Here is a 20,421-nt window from a genome sequence, read left to right as displayed (position 1 = left end):
TTTCCTGAGCAAATTCCCATTGGCTATCTATTTCACATATGGTAATGTAAGCTTCCATGTTACTCTCTCCATGCATCTCATCCTCTCCTCCCTTTCCCCACATGCATAAGTCTGTTCTCTATGTCTGTTTCTCCAGTGCTGCCCTATAAATAAATTCTTTAGGACCATTTTTCTGTATTCTGTATACATGCATTTGAATGTGGTATTTATCTTTCTCTTTCTGACTTACTTCATTCTGTATAATAGGTTCTAGGTTCATCTACCTCATTAGAACTGACTCAAATGTGTTCCTTTTTATGGCTGAGTAATATTCCACTGTGTATATGTACCACAACTTCCTTATCCATTCATCTGTTGATGGACATCTAGGTTGCTTCCATGTTCTAGCTATTGTAAATAGTGCTGCAATGAACAATGGGATACATGTGTTTCTTTCAATTTTGGTTTCCTCGGGGTATATGCCTAGGAGTGGGATTGCTGGGTCATATGGTGGTTTTATTCCTAGCTTTTTAAGGAATCTCCATACCATCTTCCATAGTGGTTGTATCAATTTACATTCCTACCAACAGTGCAAGAGTGTTCCCTTTTCTCCACACCCTCTCCAGCACTTATTGTTTGTAGACTTTTTGGTAATGGCCATTCTGACTGGTGTGAGCTGATATCTCATTGTGGTTTTGATTTGCATTTCTCTAATAATGAGCGATGTTGAGCACATTTTCAGGTATTTGTTAGCCATCTGTATGTCTTCTCTGCAGAAATGTCTGTTTAGATCTTTTCCCCACTTTTTGATTGGGTTGTTTGTTTGTTTTTCTGGTATTGAGTTGTATGAGCTGCTTGTGTATTTTGGAAATTAATCCTTTGTCAGTTGTTTCATTTGCTATTATTTTCTCCCATTCTGAGGGTTGTCTTTTCACCTTGCTTATAGCTTCCTTTGGTGTGCAAAAGCTTTTAAGTTTAATCAGGTCCCACTTGTTTACTTTTGCTTTTATTTCCATTACTCTAGGAGGTGGGTCATAGAGGATCTTGCTTTGATTTATGTCATCGAGTGTACTGCCTGTGTTTTCTTCTAAGAGTTTTATAGTTTCTGGTCTTAGTTTAAATCTTTAATCCATTTTGAGTTTATCTTTGTGGGTGGTGTTAGGAAGTGTATAATATCAATTGCATAGGAATTTAGAAAGACCCTAACATAAGATGTTTTCTGAATTTAAGCAAAATTATTATAGAAACACCTTTTTATTTTTGACTTCAGATGCATAGAAGAAAGGGATTTTTGTGCAGGAAAAGTAAATTCATTGCAATATTTTCAGAAAAGAAAAATAAAATGTAGCTGCACCAGGCATAGCACAAGTCTTAGATAGAATGGCTTACTGTTGGTCATCTGTGGGTCTTTTATATGCCTAGTTTCTTCTACAAGACATTCTAACTCATTGTTCCAAAATTTAGCTTCTAAACCACTCTTTTTGTTCTGCTCCTCATTCCTTATCCCATTTCTCAGGACTCTCTTTGCTATAAATGTTATGGCCCAAATTACTATTTTGTTTCCTCTTAGTGTTTATATCAGCTCATACCCATTCCCTCAGTGAATCATCAAATATCTATCAAAAATCTACCATGTACCAGGAGCTGTTCTAGGTTTAGAGCTACAGATTTGGACAAAACAGTTAAGAAAGAGTCATACTAATAAATATATAGCATAATATCAGAAAGTAATAAAGCTGAAAACAAATAATTAGCATAAGGGAATAGAAAGTTAAGTGGTAGAGAAACTCTCTTAGAAAATGTTGTAGGGAAGTGCTGTCAAAGGAAAAGACATGGGAAGGAGACTTTAGTGATGCTGGGGATCGAGAGAATCAAAAATCTTGGGGTAGCAAATTTCAGTATGGAAGATTAGAGGATGGTTAGCAAGAGGAAGGCCCCAAAAGATAACTTATAAAATAGATAACTAATGAGAACTTACTATACAACACAGGGGAAGAAAAAGAAGGTACAATCTATTTACAGGACATATATTTAACTTTAAAAGTGCATTCCAATATACAGTAAGTACAGACAAATACTGTTTGATTCCACTTACATAGGGTATCTAGAATAGTGAAATTCATAGTCAGAAAGTACATCTGTAGATCCCAGGGGACAAGGTTGGAGTGAGGGGGGAATGGGGACTTACTGTTTAACGGAGACAGAGTTTCAGTTTAGGAAAGTGAAAAATTCAGGAGATGGATGATGGTGAGAGTTGAACAATATGAATGTACTTAGTGCCACTGAACTGTACAGTTAAACAGGGTTAAATTGGATGTTTTCTATTTTGTGATTTTTATTACAATAAAAAAAACTTTTTTAATTAAAAAAAAAAAAAAAGAGTAAGGCCCCAAAGAAGGATTAAGTTAGGCTTGTTCAAGGATGGCAAGGAGGTCAGTGTGGTCAGTAGAGCTGGGCGGGAGGGTAAAAAAGAAGGTTGGAAGCTTACTAGCACAGATCATTTAGGTCCCTTTAAGCAGTAGCAAGGAGTTAGGAATTTATTTGGCTTTATCTTCCAAAGTATATTTGGAAATATATTTGGACTTCATTTAGTTACTGGAAGACACTGGAAAGTCTTCAGGAGGGGAACAACAATTTGAACTGACTTGGGTCTATATTTTGGTCTCCCTGGCTGGGTGTGGGAAATTGACTGCAGGGGCAGAGAGAGAACAGGAAGACTCTGCAGATCAGCCCTGTCTCTCCTGGTCACACAGCCATGGATGTTTCCCAGATGTGGCTCCAACACTCACTCTCTGGCCACTGGAAATCACAGCCTCTTGGGTCACCTCTCCTGCCTGACTCAACCCAAGACTGCCAGCGTCCTCTGCTTCATCAGGACACTCCTCAGCCAGTCCCTGCTACTGGGGGGCAATTCACAGCCAATTTATACTTTCAGGAATACAGTCTAGAGCTGCCCCTTTAACCCCAAAAAATGCCACCCAGGCACTGGAATATACTAAAATTTTTGCTTATTTCTTACATTTGACAGTCCTTGTTTTTCAGTGAGCTGAAAATTTAAAGCTGGCCAAAGTTTAAACCACTCAAGCTCAGTGAGCATTCATATGAAAACAATTTTGTTCTAGTATCACTTTTAGAAAAAAGTTTAAATAAAGCAAATGCTCTGTTCTTAAACTTCTACATCAAACAACCTCAATAGTTGCACAAGCCCCATAGAAAATGGAGCCATCAGTTCCTGAAAAGTCTTGGAATGGTGCCTTATCCATAGTTTGAAATGACAGAAACATTCCAATCGATTTTGCACGGGTCAAAGAAAACCATGTTTCTCCAAACATGTTCCAACATCATGTCCCTTATTTATTTACAATGCCAGATATGAGCAGGCTTCTGGTGCTGGCGGAATGCAGCCGACCTGGAAACATTTGTGGCTGTTCAGTTACACTTTGAAGTTGTTAAAATTTTCCAGAGTAAATATCCCAAATTTCTGATAACACGAGGTACATTATGTACAGCAAACGCACTAGGTTAAAACAGAGTCAAGCTCCTGGAAACAAGGTGGCAGTGTTCAGTTCTAAAAACTACTCCCATTATCCCTACTGGATACGGGGTGGGGGAGGGGGAGGCTTTGAAATCAGGATAAGGTTCCTCATGACTTCCCTTGTGAACAGGGGCCTTAGATCAGCCTGCAATGGGCATGAGAGAGATTCACGTTGGCCCAGTGGGATAAATAATGAAACACAATGCATAATTGTCAGTAAGTTCTTAGAACCTTCTCAGACCCAAGCCAGCATGCAGAATGCATTCCCCCCAGGCTCCACAGGGTCACGAGGGAGGTAACCAAGTGCTGGGATGAGTAAATAGACACGATTGTACAGAACTCCTGTCATTACAACAACCCTCTGGAAAAACGGGAATTCCATTTTGCACAGCTGCCTTCCTGACTCTGTTGGAAAAGAATAAATGGTCTGTGCAAACAGCAATCCTGAGCAGGCCAATTTAGCTCCTCATTCTACAGTTCAACCACAGAACTGGCTGCAGAATTAACTTCGGAAATCAATACTCTTTATTCTCATTTACCTGAGCATGTATATTCCAGTCATAAGAAGAATGCTTCATGAAATGCAATATTTACAAAAGAGAAGTAATGTCACCGAACATCCAATTATGTTACAGTTATAGAATTAGCAGGACCCTGGTACCAGGGGGTGGAAATGGAGCTCTGGTTCTTAGGAGACAGGTGTCAAACTCTACAACTTTAGGGACCAATGAGGTGTGCTTCACAATACCAAAGGCTGAGCTAACTCTAAGGATGTCCCAAATGGTGGAGGGGTGAGTCCAGACTGTTTCCTGTTACACCTGCTCAACTACAAGGGCAATCAGGGGCTGACCAAACAAAAAAAAAAATACTGTCATTTCCCAAAGTGCCTAACTTTTTTCAGGATCGGTTCGCGATTTTGTTCCTATTACGTCAGTTGACACAGCACAAGCCCCGGAGGCAGAAGACGTGAGTATGGCCCTGACTTCCCAATGACTAGCTAAGTATGTGGGCAAAGGCCTCAGGTAATTGCCTGATTTAAGGTCTTTCTTCCGGGCACCCCCATCCCTTAGCATGAGCTCTTTTTATATCCCTCATAGCACTTAATAAAACTTTTCATTCGTTTTCTTTTTAACTTTTGATTTATTTTTGGCTGTGTTGAGTCTTCATGCTTTGCAGGCTTTTCTCTAGTTGAGGCGAGCAGGGGCTACTGTCTAGTTGCGGTGCACAGGCTTCTCATTGTGGTGGCTTCTCTTGTGGAGCACAGGCTCCAGGGCACGGGGCTTCAGTAATTGGGGCCCCTAGACTCTGTGGAACAGGCTCAATGGTTGTGGTGCACAGGCTTAGTTGCTCCTCGGAATGTGGGATCTTCCCAGTTCAGGGATCGAACCCATGTCTCCCGCATTGGCAGGCAGATTCTTTACCACTAAGCCACCTATTTTTATGTTCTTATTTATTTACTGACTCTACCACAACTACACAAATTATATAAGGGCAGAAAACAAGTCTGTCACATTCTACTTTCTACCTCCCAGGACTTTGCTCCTGTCTGGGAGCAAAGTCAAAATAAACATTTAATAAATGTTGAAGAAATCAGTCTTTGAATTACTTTTTCTCAACTGTGAATTGGGGGGAATACTATCACCTTCCTAAGACCCTTTTAATATCAAATGAGATTATACATTAAAGCTTTTTATGAGTACATGCATAATTAAAATGAGCTATTGTTACTGTTTACTCCACCTAAGGCCTTTTAGCTCCAGAGAGAAGAGTACTCTTGCCTGGGAAATCCCATGGACAGAGAAGCCTGGCAGGCCACAGTCCATGGGGTCCCAAAGAGTCATCCACAACTTAGTGACTAAACAACAGCAACAATAATACCATTTAGAAGACAATCTTTCATCTGAGTTCAAATACAATTCTTCATTACCTGAGAGGATAAACTTAAACTGTTTATGGTACACTATGTTTTTGTCTCACATTTATAAGAAAATACATTTGAACTCCATTTTTGTTGGGAGTAGGATGTTAAACTTTAATTCAGAATCTCTTTAGAAAGGAAAGACATTAAAAATATAAACCAGGATTTTTAAGCCACAGTCGCTAGTGGAGGGACTATTTAGAGAATTTCCTAAGAGTCTTGAATAAGGCATGTCATCCAAAAAAATCTTGGCTGTCCCTTTGGGAATTCCAACTATTTAGGGTTACATAATATTACTCCAATGCATATGTAGCTTACTGCTAGTCAACTGCACAAATGTCATCATTTCCACTAGACAGATTCTCAGAAACAAGCATAAATATCAGAGATAGAAAAATAATTTTATTGCTGTAAAAAGCCCCAGCCAGATCCCTGCTTATCTATGTTGAAAGACCAGTTGCGTAGAAGAAGTTCCAGTTTATATTTTTAGGAGACTATGAGAAAAGCATCCAAAAGGACATCAATGGGACATTTCTCCCATGTTTTTATTTAAAATTGGCTTTTCATTGCTTCAGAATTTAGCCATTTTGTGCTTTCTAAATAATATTTTGAGAAATGCATAATAAGATTAGTCATATTTTGTCATTAAAATCAAGTTTAGATCAATTCAATTCATTCAAAGGACACATTGATTAAGTACTTTATTTACTGAGCCATGCCCAACTCTTTTGTGACCCCCATGGACGGTAACCCACCAGGCTCCTCTGTCCATGAGATTTCCCAGGCAAGAATATTAGACTGGGTTTCCATTTCCTTGTCCAGAGGATCTTCCTGATCCAGGGATTGAACCTCCATCTCCTGCATTGCAGGCTGGTTCTTTACCACTGAGCCACCTGGGAAGCCTGATTAAACACTTATTGCATGTTAATTTAAGCATTGCTGTGGACACAACATAGCACAAAGAAGCTCTCAGTGTACCAGGGAAAAACCTGGGTACATGATGTTGGACGTGCAACATTAGAAGCAGGAAATGGCAACCCACTCCAGTATTCTTGCCTGGAAAATTCCATGGACAGAGGAACCTGACCAGCTATAACCCATGAGGTCACAGACAGGCAGACATGACTGAGCAGGACAGAATGCTTTAAGGGGCCAGAGGAGGAGTGCTCCTTCAGTACCACTCAACTAAGTGGGTCAGTTCAGTTCAGTTCAATTCAGTCACTCAGTTGTGTCCAACTCTTTGCGACCCCATGAACTGCAGCACGCAGGCCTCCCTGTCTATCACCAACCCCCGGAGTCTACCCAAACCCATGTCCATCAAGTCGGTGCTGCCATCCAACCATCTCATCCTCTGTCATCCCCTTCTCCTCCTGCCCTCAATCTTTCCCAGCATCAGGGTATTTTCAAATGAGTCAGCTCTTCACATCAGGTGGCCAAAGTATTGGAGTTTCAGCTTCAACATCAGTCCTTCCAATGAACACCCAGGACTGATCTCCTTTAGAATGGATTGGTTGGATCCCCTTGCAGTCCTAGGGACTCTCAAGAGTCTTCTCCAACACCACAATTCAAAACCATCAGCTCTTCAGCGCTCAGCTTTCTTCACGGTCCAACTCTCACATCCATACATGACTACTGGAAAAACTATAGCCTTGACTAGACGGACCTTTGTTGGTAAAGTAATGTTTCTGCTTTTTAATATGCTGTCCAGGTTGGTCATAACTTTCCTTCCAGAGAGTAAGTGTATTTTAATTTCACGGCTGCAATAACCATCTGCAGTGATTTTAGAGCCCAGAAAAATAAAGTCAGCCATTGTTTCCACTGTTTCCCCATCTATTTCCCATGAAGTGATGGGACCAGATGCCATGATCTTCATTTTCTGAATGTTGGGCTTTAAGCCAACTTTTTCACTTTCCTCTTTCACTTTCATCAAGAGGCTCTTTAGTTCTTCTTCACTTTCTGCCATAAGGGTGGTGTCATCTGCATATCTGAGGTGATTGATATTTCTCCCAGCAATCTTGATTCCAGCTTGTGCTTCATCCAGCCCAGCGTTTCTCATGAGGTACTCTGCATGTAAGTTAAATAAGCAAGGTGACAATATACAGCCTTGACATACTCCTTTTCCTATTTGGAACCAGTCTGTTATTCCATGTCCAGTTCTAACTGTTGCTTCCTGACCTGCATACAGGTTTCTCAGGAGGAAGGTCAGGTGGTCTGGTACTCCCATCTCTCTCAGAATTTTCCACAGTTTCTTGTCACCCACACAGTCAAAGGCTTTGGCATAGTCAATAAAGCAGAAATAGATGTTTTTCTGGAACTCTCTTGCTTTTTCCATGATCCAACGGATGTTGGCAATTTGATCTCTGGTTCCTCTGCCTTTTCTAAACCCAGCTTGAACATCAGGAAGTTCACGGTTCACGTATTGCTGAAGCCTGGCTTGGAGAATTTTGAGCATTATTTTACTAGCGAGTGAGATGAGTGCAATTGTGCAGTAGTTTGAGCATTCTTTGGCATTGCCTTTCTCTGGGATTGGAATGAAAACTGACCTTTTCCAGTCCTGTGGCCACTGCTGAGTTTTCCAAATTTGCTGGCATATTGAGTGCAGCACTTTCACAGTGTCATCTTTCAGGATTTGAAATAGCTCAGCTGGAATTCCATCACCTCCACTAGCTTTGTTCGTAGTGATGCTTCCTAAGGCCCATTCGACTTCACATTCCAGGATGTCTGGCTCAATGAAACTAAGCATGTCAAGGAGTAATTAATTCCTGTGTCAAGTGCATCACCCTTGCATCCTGTAGAGTGAATTCTTACCAAGCCTAGACAGTCGTTACACTCAAGCAATCCCATTACTTTCTCTAGCAAAGCCTTTCTTGATTACCTTTCAAGAACCCACTGTTAATATTTACATCTTTGCAGTTCCCCTTCTCATGTCTTTCTTACCTGTATAATGATTCCAGGCACAATATTTTCAACATTTGCCTACCAGTAATCTGAATAGAATAACCTTTCTCAAAAGGGTCTAACCAGAACTCATCTGGGGAGGAAATTTTTAATTTCCTTCACTTTTTTTATTGTTACTTAGGTTTATGGAAACTGTAGGACAAATTCAAAGGTTTCTGGAGATCTGGGCAATAACAGAACTATATTTATTAAGTCTTCATGCAGTACTCTTGTCATTTTTGTGTCTGTCTTCTTTCCATATTTAACTGTTTTCTTCTTCTGATATAAGCTTTATTACTTTGTCAACTCCAAAACTATAAAGTTCTCAGGCATTTCTTAATTTCCTCAATAAATGATTAATTTAAATGAAACATGAAAAGCATCCTTTTAACCTAATGCTCATTCTTAGCCCTAAGGCCAAAAATTAGATCAAAATACTCTGACTCTTTCTGCTTTGCACAGCTGTAGTTACTGGGATGAAACTGAGAAGAAGTAGCCAGTGATCTGGGCTATGAAATTCTGGGCAGTCTAGTGAAGACTCCAGGAGGACTTGAGGAAAAAATAGTAGGCACACCTTTTTTGTGTCTGTGGACATTGGCATGTTTTCAAAGGACAGACTTACGGCTCTCATCTGATTCTCAGAAAGCTATAAGACGGATGAAGAAAGGTTAAGGATCATCTGACCAGAGGTAATGATATTCACATAATTAAGGGCGCTTAATCATTTATATAGTGACAATGCTTGTCCATCTCTCACCAAGTTCTCCTTTCTCTTTAAATCCGTATTTATTCTCTCTCTGATTTTAGCCTTTTATCTCTTGATATTCATGAGCGCCAGTCCAGAAGTCAAAAAGTTAGGAACTCACCAGGCACAGAGAGATTAACAAATTGGTATGACTTTCAAATTCGATGGAGGATGATAGAAAAGACAGTTATGAGGGGAGCTGGATTGTCCATGCTCTTATCGTCTGCCTCAGTTCAGTTCAGTTCAGTCGCTCAGTCGTGTCCGACTCTTTGCGACCCCATGAATCGCAGCACGCCAGGCCTCCCTGTCCATCACCAACTCCCGGAGCTCACTCAGACTCACGTCCATCGAGTCAGTGATGCCATCCAGCCATCTCATCCTCGGTCGTCCCCTTCTCCTCCTGCCCCCAATCCCTCCCATATCCTTGACTAGATGGATTCAAGATTTCCCTGGTGGCTCAAAGGTAAAGAATCTGCCTGCCAACACAGAAGATGCAAGAGGCACAGGTTCAGTCCGTGCGTTGAAAAGATCCCCTGGAGAAGGGAATGGCTACCCACTCCAATATTCTTGCCTGGAGAAGTCCATGGACAGAGGAGCTTGGTGGACTAAAGTCCATGGGGTGGCAAAGAGTTGGACACACTGAACAAATAACACTGTTACTAATTCAAGATACCTGTGGAGGACTGCAACTCTCTCCTTCTAACCTCCATACTCCCCTCCACTTCCCCAACAACTCACTCGGCCATTTGAATATTGTGTTTTGGCTGCAAGCAACAGGAAACAGGACACCATCTTGAAAATCCATGTCCTACACCACATCTCACTCAAAGTGCTGAGAGCAGATGGGATAAGGAAGTAAGAAGATGGCAGTATTAATTTTTGGAAAGCACACTTGAACACAAAGCTTTATATTTACATGAAGCCCTTCCTTCACAACTCTCACCTTCAGTTCAGTTCAGTTCAGTCACTCAGTCATGTCCCACGCTTTGCGACCCCATGAATCGAAGCACGCCAGGCCTCCCTGTCCATCACCAACTCCTGGAGTTCACTCAGACTCACGTCCATCGAGTCCGTGATGCCATCCAGCCATCTCATCCTCAGTCGTCCCCTTCTCCTCCTGCCCCAAATCCCTCCCAGCATCAGAGTTTTTCCCAATGAGTCAACTCTTTGCATGAGGTGGCCAAAGTACTGGAGCTTCAGCTTTAGCATCATTCCTTCCAAAGAAATCCCAGGGTTGATCTCCTTTAGAATGGACTGGTTGGATCTCCTTGCAGTCCAAGGGACTCTCAAGAGTCTTCTCCAACACCACAGTTCAAAAGCATCAATTCTTTGGCACTCAGCCTTCTTCACAGTCCAACTCTCACATCCATACATAGCCACAGGAAAAACCATAGCCTTGACTAGACAGACCTTAGTCGGCAAAGTAATGTCTCTGCTTTTGAATATGCTATCTAGGTTGGTCATAACTTTTCTTCCAAGGGATAAGTGTCTTTTAATTTCATGGCTGCAGTCACCATCTGCAGTGATTCTGGAGCCCAAAAAAATAACGTCTGACACTGTTTCCACTGTTTCCCCATCTATTTCCCATGAAGTGATGGGACCAGATGCCATGATCTTCATTTTCTGAATGCTGAGCTTTAGGCCAACTTTTTCGCTCTCCTCTTTCACTTTCATCAAGAGGCTTTTTAGCTCCTCTTCACTTTCTGCCATAAGGGTGGTGTCATCTGCATATCTGAGGTGATTGATATTTCTCCTGGCAATCTTGATTCCAGCTTGTGTTTCTTCCAGTCCAGCGTTTCTCTTGATGTACTCTGCATAGAAGTTAAATAAGCAGGGTGACAATATACAGCCTTGACGTACTCCTTTTCCTATTTGGAACCAGTCTGTTGTTCCATGTCGAGTTCTAACTGTTGCTTCCTGACCTGCATACAGATTTTTCAAGAGGCAGGTCAGGTGGTCTGTTATTCCCATCTTTCCGAATTTTCCACAGTTTATTTTGATCCACTTAGGATGACTCATTGCTCCAAACCATTGTTGAACATCTTTAGTACTGGTCTAGTCTCGTTGGTACAATGAAAATGTCCTAAGTGTTGGTTGCAGTTTATCCCAGTAAGACCTATGTTAGACTTCAATCTACAGTACAATATTAAATTTGTGCTGTTTATATGTTTTATGCTTTTTGTTTGTTTGTTTGTTTGTTTTGGCCATGCCATGCAGCTTATGGGATCTTAGTTCCCCAACCAAGGATTGAACCCAGGTCCTCACTGATAAGAATGTGAAGTCCTTACCACTGGACTACCAAGGAACTCTCAAATTTGTGCTGTTTTAAACCACTGAATTTGTAGCAGTTTGTTATGGCAGCAATAGAAAATGAGAGACAGTCCTAGATCTGCCCTTATATCACCTATAGTAGTTGAAGTCTTTATGCCACAATGCCTTCAACTCTAAGTGGAGATTCACATAGACTTCTTCAGGAATAAATATATCCCTTTGTTAGTTCTGATGATTTTTATTAATTATTTGCTCGTTTTTATATTTAAAACTGCCATTACTGGTAATACCAGTAGTTACACTGTCTTTTGTTTAAACTCAGCCACTACTTGAATTCCACTACTTGGCTTTTGTTGTTGTCATTCCAACAGGCAATTGAATAAATATTTACTGAGGGTCTGCCCTTGCAAGGCATTTTCATTAGTTATAGATGAAAGTTTACCTGTACTTCAGGATTTCTAAAAATAGTTTTTCGGATCCCAAATAGGCAAAAACTTACGCCATTTTCTTGAATTTTTCCAAGTTTTGCTGACTTGACTAGGCGTGTTGAGGCCTGTTGCATGTTTATTGGTTCATTTCAAGTCTTTATTTAAAACGTACATATGCACTATGAATAATATTAACTTATTTTATAACATTGATAAGTTCCAAAAAATAATAAACATGCAGCAAGATTTTGAAGTAAGCTTAATCAAATTTATCATGACCACTACTGAATATTGGTATGATGTTTGCGCTAAATTGCTTCAGTCATGTCTGATTCTGTGCAACCCAATGACTGTAGCCAGCCAGGCTCCTCTGTCCATGGGATTCTCCAGGCAAGAATACTGGAGAGGGTTGCCATTTCCTCCTCCAGAGGATCTTCCTGACCCAGAGATCAAACCCATGTCTCTCACATCTCCTGCTTTGACAGGTGGGTTCTTTACCACTAGCACCACCTGGGAACAAATGATATATTAAAATAAGGGTAAGTAGATGAGGCCATAGATAGGGACAGGGTTGGTTTCATGTTGATTGTTGGATGATGGGTGTATTGGAGCTTATTATAATATTTTATCTGATTATATATCAATGTGAAATTCTTCACAATATGAAATTTAAAAAATAATGCACATTAGAAAAGGCTCCCAGATGACTCGGTGGTAAAGGGCTTGCCTGCCAGTGGAGGAGACATGGGTTCAATCCCTGGTCAGGAAGATCGTCTGGAGGAGGAAATGGAAGCACACTCCAGTATTCTTGCCTGGAAAATCTCATGGACAGAGGAGACTGGTGGGCTACAGTCCATGGAGTCGCAGAGAGTTGGACATGACTGAGCACACACACAAATGCACGTTAAAAAGGGTGGCCAGATTTTTTTTACTTAATGCCGATTCAAAGGAAAGTTAGAAACTACTTTCTTTTTATGAGTTGATTCTTAATGTCATCTTCTTCTTTTCATTTTCCCTATTTCAGACATCCTAGTTCAGACCATCTTCATGTGGTCTCTGGTTTCTTGAAATCAACTCCTACCTAACTCCTCATACTTGGACATCTCCCCAAATCCATCCCTTTTACCATTGTCGTGATATTCTTTATGCTATTCTAACATCCATAAACTAGTCAAGGTCATTGTGAATGTAAATTCCTCTGTCACTTTTTTTAAAAGAGTTTCTTATCCTTTGGCTCAAACTCTCTTTTTCATTTCTCTAGAATCCACTAGATTCTAGAAAGTCCAGTCTTTCAATTTTTCTGAAGATGTCATGTTGCTTCTTGTCATACATAAACAATCCTTATCTTCTTCCTGTGGTCCGATTCTGCCAATCTTTTAAGATTGATTCATTTCCCTAAATAACCATTTTGCTTTTGGATGCTCAAATAAATGGATTATAAAAGACACATGTAAACCTTTCATAACTTTAAAAATACATAAAAGGTCACTTAAAATATATTTGATCTTAAAAATACACATATAATTATACATATTTTTCCCCTTAATAAGTTCATGGTGTTTACTTAATTGTATCAACTTGTTAGTGTCGATTACGGAGGCCCTGGTCATTTTGAATATTCAAAATGAAAGTACCTAATATTATTTTTGTTTCCTCTAATCTAGGTTTTAGCATTAGATCATTAAATCTAAACGAAACTTGCTATTCTATCATTTTTAGGTGTTACTTAGAGGTAATGTTTTACCTTTTGCCAGGTTCAAAGTCTCTCTAAAGGTAAACAACCAAATGGCAAAGACAATGAAAAATATAAGATGGATGACCTTCTTTGTTTTTCTTACAGTTTGGAATCCAGCACCTTTCTGAGATTCTTTTTCCTGCTGTGGACTGAGGCTGCCTAGAGAGTGGAAAGCAGGCAGGCTCCCTAAGCATTTCCTCTGGGGCCATTGTCCCCTGTACAATGATCTCCATAAAGCCCTGCTTGGGTTAACCTCAAAGGAATGCTGTTTGCCTGAGGCCAAGACCTCTACAGCACATCCATGAGAGTCAGCAGTGTAGCAGGCTACATTATCAATCCACAGAGCCATACAAGGGCCCCTTGATGGGTTAAAAAACATCTTAAGTCCAAGGCATCATGAGATTAGGGGTAAAAATGGATTTCAACTTTAAAATGCAAGCACATTATCTAATACAGGGTCTCTGTTCTCAATTAAAAAAATTTTTTTGGCTTTGTCCAGAATATTTCTACTCAAAAAACACTAAATATTATAGTACCTCAATTTTTATCCAATTACATTAGCTTTTTACAGATGGACCTTACCACTTTTTTTGCTTTTCTTGAGGTCTTAGCTACTCAAAAAGACTAAGATCTAGCCAAATGTGTGGACAGCCTTGGCAATGATGTGTGAGCTGTCCACTTTGAAAGCCTCTGTGTAGTCCTGGGGTGACTTCAACACGCAATTTAATGACCTCTCCTTTCTTAGCCCCCTTTCTGTTTGTAAACTCTTCCTTTAGCATCCTTGACACTAACCTCCTTGTTCTCCCACCTCTTCAACTTCAGAATCCTTTTTCAGTCCACTTATTCATGTTGACTTTTAAAAACTATAGTCTTTTTTTTTTAAAAATTGGAACATAATTGATTTACAATGTTATGTTAGTTTCTGTGATATAACAAAGCAAATCAGCTATATGTATACACATACCCCCTCTCTCTTGAACCTCCCTCCCACCCACTCACCCCATCCCACCCGTCTAGGTCATCACAGAGCACCAAGCCGAGATCCCTGTACTATACAGCAGGTTCCCTTTAGCTATCTAGTTTACGCATGCTCGTGTATTTATGTCAAACCTAGTCTCCCAATTCATCCCACCCCCACCTTCCCCACCCTGTGTCCACGTGTCCTTTCTTCTATGTCTGTGTCTCTATCCCTGCCCTGCAAATAGGTTCATCTGTACCATTTTTCTAGATTCCACATACATACGTTAGTCTTGACACATGCACAACAAACTCTCCCTCTGTTCACTTAAAATTACTTTTCTGTACTTTCAGCCACCAGCACTTCATTTTCACCCAAACAACAGCTTTTTCCTAGTTTCATTCCCTGCAGTGTTCTGTCTAGTCACCTCTGAGATACTCTCTCAGCATCAAAAAACCTCTTTCTGGTAAGGATGTGCAGCTTCAAAAATTCTCCTCGTTCACTGCTGGTGAAAATGCAAAATGGTACAGCCTCTTCTAAGACAGTTTGGCATGAAAATCAGTAGATCAAATATTGTCAAACTTACCTTCCATAGTGAAAGTGTTAGTCACTAACACTGTTCAACTGTTTGCGACCCCATGGACTATAGCCCACCAGGCTTCTCTGGACATGGAATTCTCCAGGCAGGAACACTGGAGTGGGGTGCCATTTCCTTCTCCAATGCAGGAAAGTGAAAAGTGAGAGTGAAGTCACTCAGTCGTGTCCTACCCTTCGCGATCCCATGGACTGCAGCCTACCAGGATCCTCCGTCCGTGGGATTTTCCAGACAAGAGTACTGGAGACTTCTTCTTCTAGTATGTCCTTAGTCTTTCCCTCTCTCAACCAGTTCCCCTCTTGGCATAAATATGCTTAACTATTTTCCCATCTTAAAAGAATTTCTCTTTGACCCCTATCACTCTTCCATTGATTGGCAAGCTATAAACATCACTTGGTTGTAGTGGTCAGGACATTCAAAATGTAAGTGAAAAAAAAAAAAAAAAACAACCCTCAAATTGAACTGGCTTCAACAAAAACGGGGGTTTATGTACTCCCACAACACAAGGAAGTGGTGACCCACCAAAGAATGAGAAGGGGAGAGATTCAGCCAAGACTCAGACAGAATCAGAGACTCCGCTGTCATCTGGACTCTCTATCTTGGCTCTATATCTCTCTGCATTTGGCTTCATTTCCTCTTAATACAGTCTTACTTTCTTCACCTATTAGGGCGTCAGGTCTCTGAATTTTACCAAATACAGCTTCTATCATCAGGGAGGGTCTAACCTTTGTCGTCTGAATCTCACATTAAAATCCCTAGAAAAGGCACCAGTTGACTTAGTTGGGTACCAGGACTCAACATGGACAAATCACCGTGGCAAAGGTAATGTCCAAGCAGTCAAGAGCCTGCCTCTAGGTCAATCCCCTGAGGTCACGGAAGAGGTCATATGCTATTGCGGCAGTCCTATGGTAGCCACACTTAGGGTGGCAATTCCAAAAAGGATGAGAGAAATGCCAGCAGAGAGAATCACAGAAATCCACCAGAAGAACTTGCCCTGAGGTATGACCTTCCTTCCCACTCAACTGAAATTCTTCTGATGAGACATTATATCTGTGTACTCTTGTTTAGTCAATCAGTCATGTCGGACTCTTTTGCCACCCCATTGACTATAGCCCGCCAGGCTCCTCTGTTGATGGGATTTCCCAGGCAAGAATAGTGGAGTGGGTTGCCATTTCCTTCCCCAGGGGATCTTCCTGACCCAGGGATCAAACCCACATCTCTTGGACCTCCTGCATTGGCAGGTGGATTCTTTCCCGTTGAGCCACCTGGGGAAGCCCATACGTGTATATTAGCTATATATATGGGAAGCCTATATCTGTATGTATATATATATATATATATATATATATATATATATAAAGTGTTAAGTGTTAGTGACTCAGTCGTGCCTGACTCTTTGTGACCCCGTGGACTGCAGCCCACCAGCCTTCTCCGTCCTCAGTCCGTGAGATTTTCCAGACAAGGCTACTGGAGTGGGTTGCCATTTCCTTCTCCAGGGGATCTTCCCAACCCAGGGATCAGAACCCGGGTTTCCTGCACTGCAGGCAGATTCTTTACTGACTGAGCTACAAGGGAAGCCATATATATATATATATATGGCCATATATATATATCTCATTGTGTGCTTAATTGCTCAGTCACGTCTGACTCTTTGCTACCCTTTGGACCGTAGCCTACCAGACTCCTCTGTCCATGGGATTCTCCATACAAGAATACTGGAGTGGGGTGCCATTTCCTTTCCCAGGGGATCTTCCCAACAAAGGGCTCAAACCTATGTCTCCTAGATCTCCTGCATTGCAGGCAGATTCTTTACTCATTGACTCATCAGGGAAGCCCCATATACATCTATATATCTATATCTGCATCTATTAAGACACCTTTTAATATATTTATATATAAGCCCATATCTATATGTATGGGAAGCATACCTGTATATGACATATCTAACTGCAGTCTTCCCAGGTAGTGCAGTGGTAAAGAATCCACCTACCAGTGCAGGAAATGCTGTCTGAGTCTGGAAGATCCCCTGGAGAAGGAAACAGCCACCCATTCCAAGAATCTTGCCTGCAGAATCCCATGAACAGAGGACCCTGGTGGGCTACTGTCCATGGGGTCACAAAGAGTTGAACATGACTAAGAGACTGAGCACGCACACATATCCTAACTTATACCTATGTATTACCTCTATATCGTTATTACCTCTATATACTAGTCACAATGGAAAACTTTTCTTCCCTTAGCATATAACAACTATTATTTACTGTTTATCGCTATTGACAGCTCTTTCCCTCTCCTGAAAGCCACTCCTCCATGGTTTGTGTGAGGCAGTCTGTTCCCAGGAACCTCATCTTTGGCAGTTCCCCCACTCTGTATGCTACAGACTTCCTTTCCTCTGCTAGATCCTCTTTCCCCATTAATCCTTGGGATATACAAGCTCTCTGGCTTATTGTAATACCTTCATATGATTTGCTCTGGGTAGGTACTTATTTCCCTAGTAGGGTGACTGTTATAGGAATTGGGTCCAAATCTGTGTACTCAGAGAGTAGTTCCCTATAGTTTTTAACATAATACTGAAATTTCAGAGCTCAGTGCACATTATGGTCTGGACCCCACTCACTTACTCTTTCCCTCTTTCATTCCTGCCTTTTCTCTTGTCACAGGCCATACCTTTTACACCTGTGTCTTCTCTAGGAACAGAACTTCTCTGCTTCTACTTCTTTTATTTATTTATATTTTTACAGAGTTTATTCTAACTCCCAACTTTCCTTCAACATTTAATTCAACAGGAATGGATTATTCAACACATGGTTTTCAGGAGCAACAGGAAAGACTATTATTTGGGGTTGAAAATTAAGTTACAACTTTAGCTTTCAGAGATTACTGTGGTCAACCCCTGATGAACCTAGAAAGATTTGTAAAAATTTGAAAACAAAGGAAAATGAGAAAATTGAGAGTTTGTCAGTGAAGAATTACATTTCTACACAGATTAAGTGTAGAACTAATTTTTAAAACTTAAGAAGATAATATGTAAAGATTCAATCAATTAATAGTTTAGAGTTTTGGTTAGTTCAAACAAAAAAATATTTAAAAGGCAAATGACAAATTAGAGAAATATATAAAACAGATCTTCTCTTATTATTCACAATATATAAGTAGCTTTTGAAAATTAAAAACACAATGACCTAGGGGGAAAAATTCAGAAGACATAAAAAAACATAGATTTTCTAATTTGAAAATGAAAATAAATAGACCAAAATTTAATAGCAGTTACTACTAAGTGGTTAAGATGAGGTGATTTTTTAGTTCTTATTTTATTCTTTTCTTTACATATTTTTCAGTAATTAAATTATATGTTACTGATGAAAATGTAAACTATGCATAAAATTGTTCTAACAGCAGTATTAAAAATGGTGAAAAATTGGAAACAACCAATGCTCAAGAAGAGTCAAGAACCAAGCCTTCTCAAAAAGGTATCCATTTCATGCTGAATTGGGTTCTAACTTCTCAGTGTGGCTAAGAAAATATTTATACTTGCATTAATTTCATCTCACCTATTTAACTGTGGTTTTCTTAGTAATAAAATGTAAAGATGTGACTACATGTCCTGAGTTTAAACAACAACAACAACAAAAACACAGTGTCAATATACTTCCAACAAAGATATCTAGTACCTGTACACAGGGGCACAACTATTCTAAACTTTCATTTCAATCCATAATCCATTAGATAGTTTTGATAAGCTCCCATATAATAGAGAAAATAGAAGCCAGGTATGAACTGCATCAGATGAACTCATCATCTGTCACCTAGTTGATTAAGCTCCTTAGAAACCTATTGGTCTATTTATTTTCATTTTCAAATTAGAAAATCTATTTTTTTTATGTCTTTTGAATTTTTCCCCCTAGGTCATTGTGTTTTTAATTTTCAAAAGCTACTTATATATTGTGAATAATAAGAGAAGATCTGTTTTATATATTTCTCTAATTTGTCATTTGCCTTTTAAATATTTTTTTGTTTGAACTAACCAAAACTCTAAACTATTAATTGATTGAATCTTTACATATTATCTTCTTAAGTTTTAAAAATTAGTTCTACCTACCATGTACCAAGCACTGCCCTGTGCAAAGATCCCCAAGCTCCAATAGAACATAGACTTCAGGGAGCTATCTGAGTGTCCAAAGGCAAGTTAAGTTTTATTGTTAGGGCAGAAACTTGTAACCAAATTTCTTTTAACTCTCCAAACCCAAGTATGTTATTCCCACAACACCATTGACTCTAACTTTAAAAATTCTATGAACCTAAAAGAAAGCTAGTTTAATCAAAGGCAAATCTCTCTTCTGCTTTTCGCAAAGATTTTTTTTAACACATTAGAGACTTTTAGGAGAACCGGATTAGTTGAGCCCTGAAAGTAATATTGAATGTGACTTGCGATATATCACTAAGTAGTCTAGCTAAGATTTAGATAGTTTTAGGACAAAAGCGATTAAATATTCTCTTACCACCAGTACTCATTCCTTCCTAATTGCTATTAAGAAAGTTAGAAGTTCATCAAATGTCTTTGGCAGCAATATGTTCAGAAAATGTTACAGAGCTGAAAATGAAGTTAATTGATCTTAAAATTTTTGAGGTGGTCATTCAATAGGAAATAAAATCATTAAATTAAATCCATCCCTATTCTTAATGAATGTGAAGACAGTATAAATTCTATGATGTTATGATCAGTGTTATTATTACTATACATGTGGTTGCTACATCAAAAACCTCAAATCCCCAGTTTAAATACACATGTTTTACATACATTAAACCCTCAGAGTTGTATGTAAGCAACATTAAAACTTTAATAAAGTGCTTTTTTTTAATTCAGAAAAGCTTATTTAGTTATGTTAAGGCTTTTAAAGAATAGTCTTGGATTGTATTCTCCATTCTGTAACCACATAGGACTCGTTTGGAAACATGCTCCAGTTAAATGCTTGCTTTAAAGAACCTTTTCTCACCCTTGCAAGTGTGGAAATAAATCATGTGTATAAACTTGAAACTGCCGGGTGTGATTTTTATGGAAACAACAATGGCAGTTCAACAATGGAGCAGAGGGTGGGGGTGCTGATGGTTATAAATACATCACCAATAACGTCAGTGTATTTCCCTTGTCTTCCCCACAACGATCCCTGGGGAAATAAAAACTCTGCTACATGCTAACTTGAATTCCTGTCATTGTACTCTACACATCAGTCTCTATAGTCTCAGGCTTAGGGCCTGTGGCTGAGGTTATCACCCTGTGTGTCACACACAGCCACTGACATGGAAATGAAATCAGTGGAGA

This window comes from Budorcas taxicolor, chromosome 12 (genome assembly GCF_023091745.1).
Source record: "Budorcas taxicolor isolate Tak-1 chromosome 12, Takin1.1, whole genome shotgun sequence".
Lineage (NCBI taxonomy): Eukaryota > Metazoa > Chordata > Mammalia > Artiodactyla > Bovidae > Budorcas > Budorcas taxicolor.
This window is presented reverse-complemented; position numbering follows the sequence as displayed.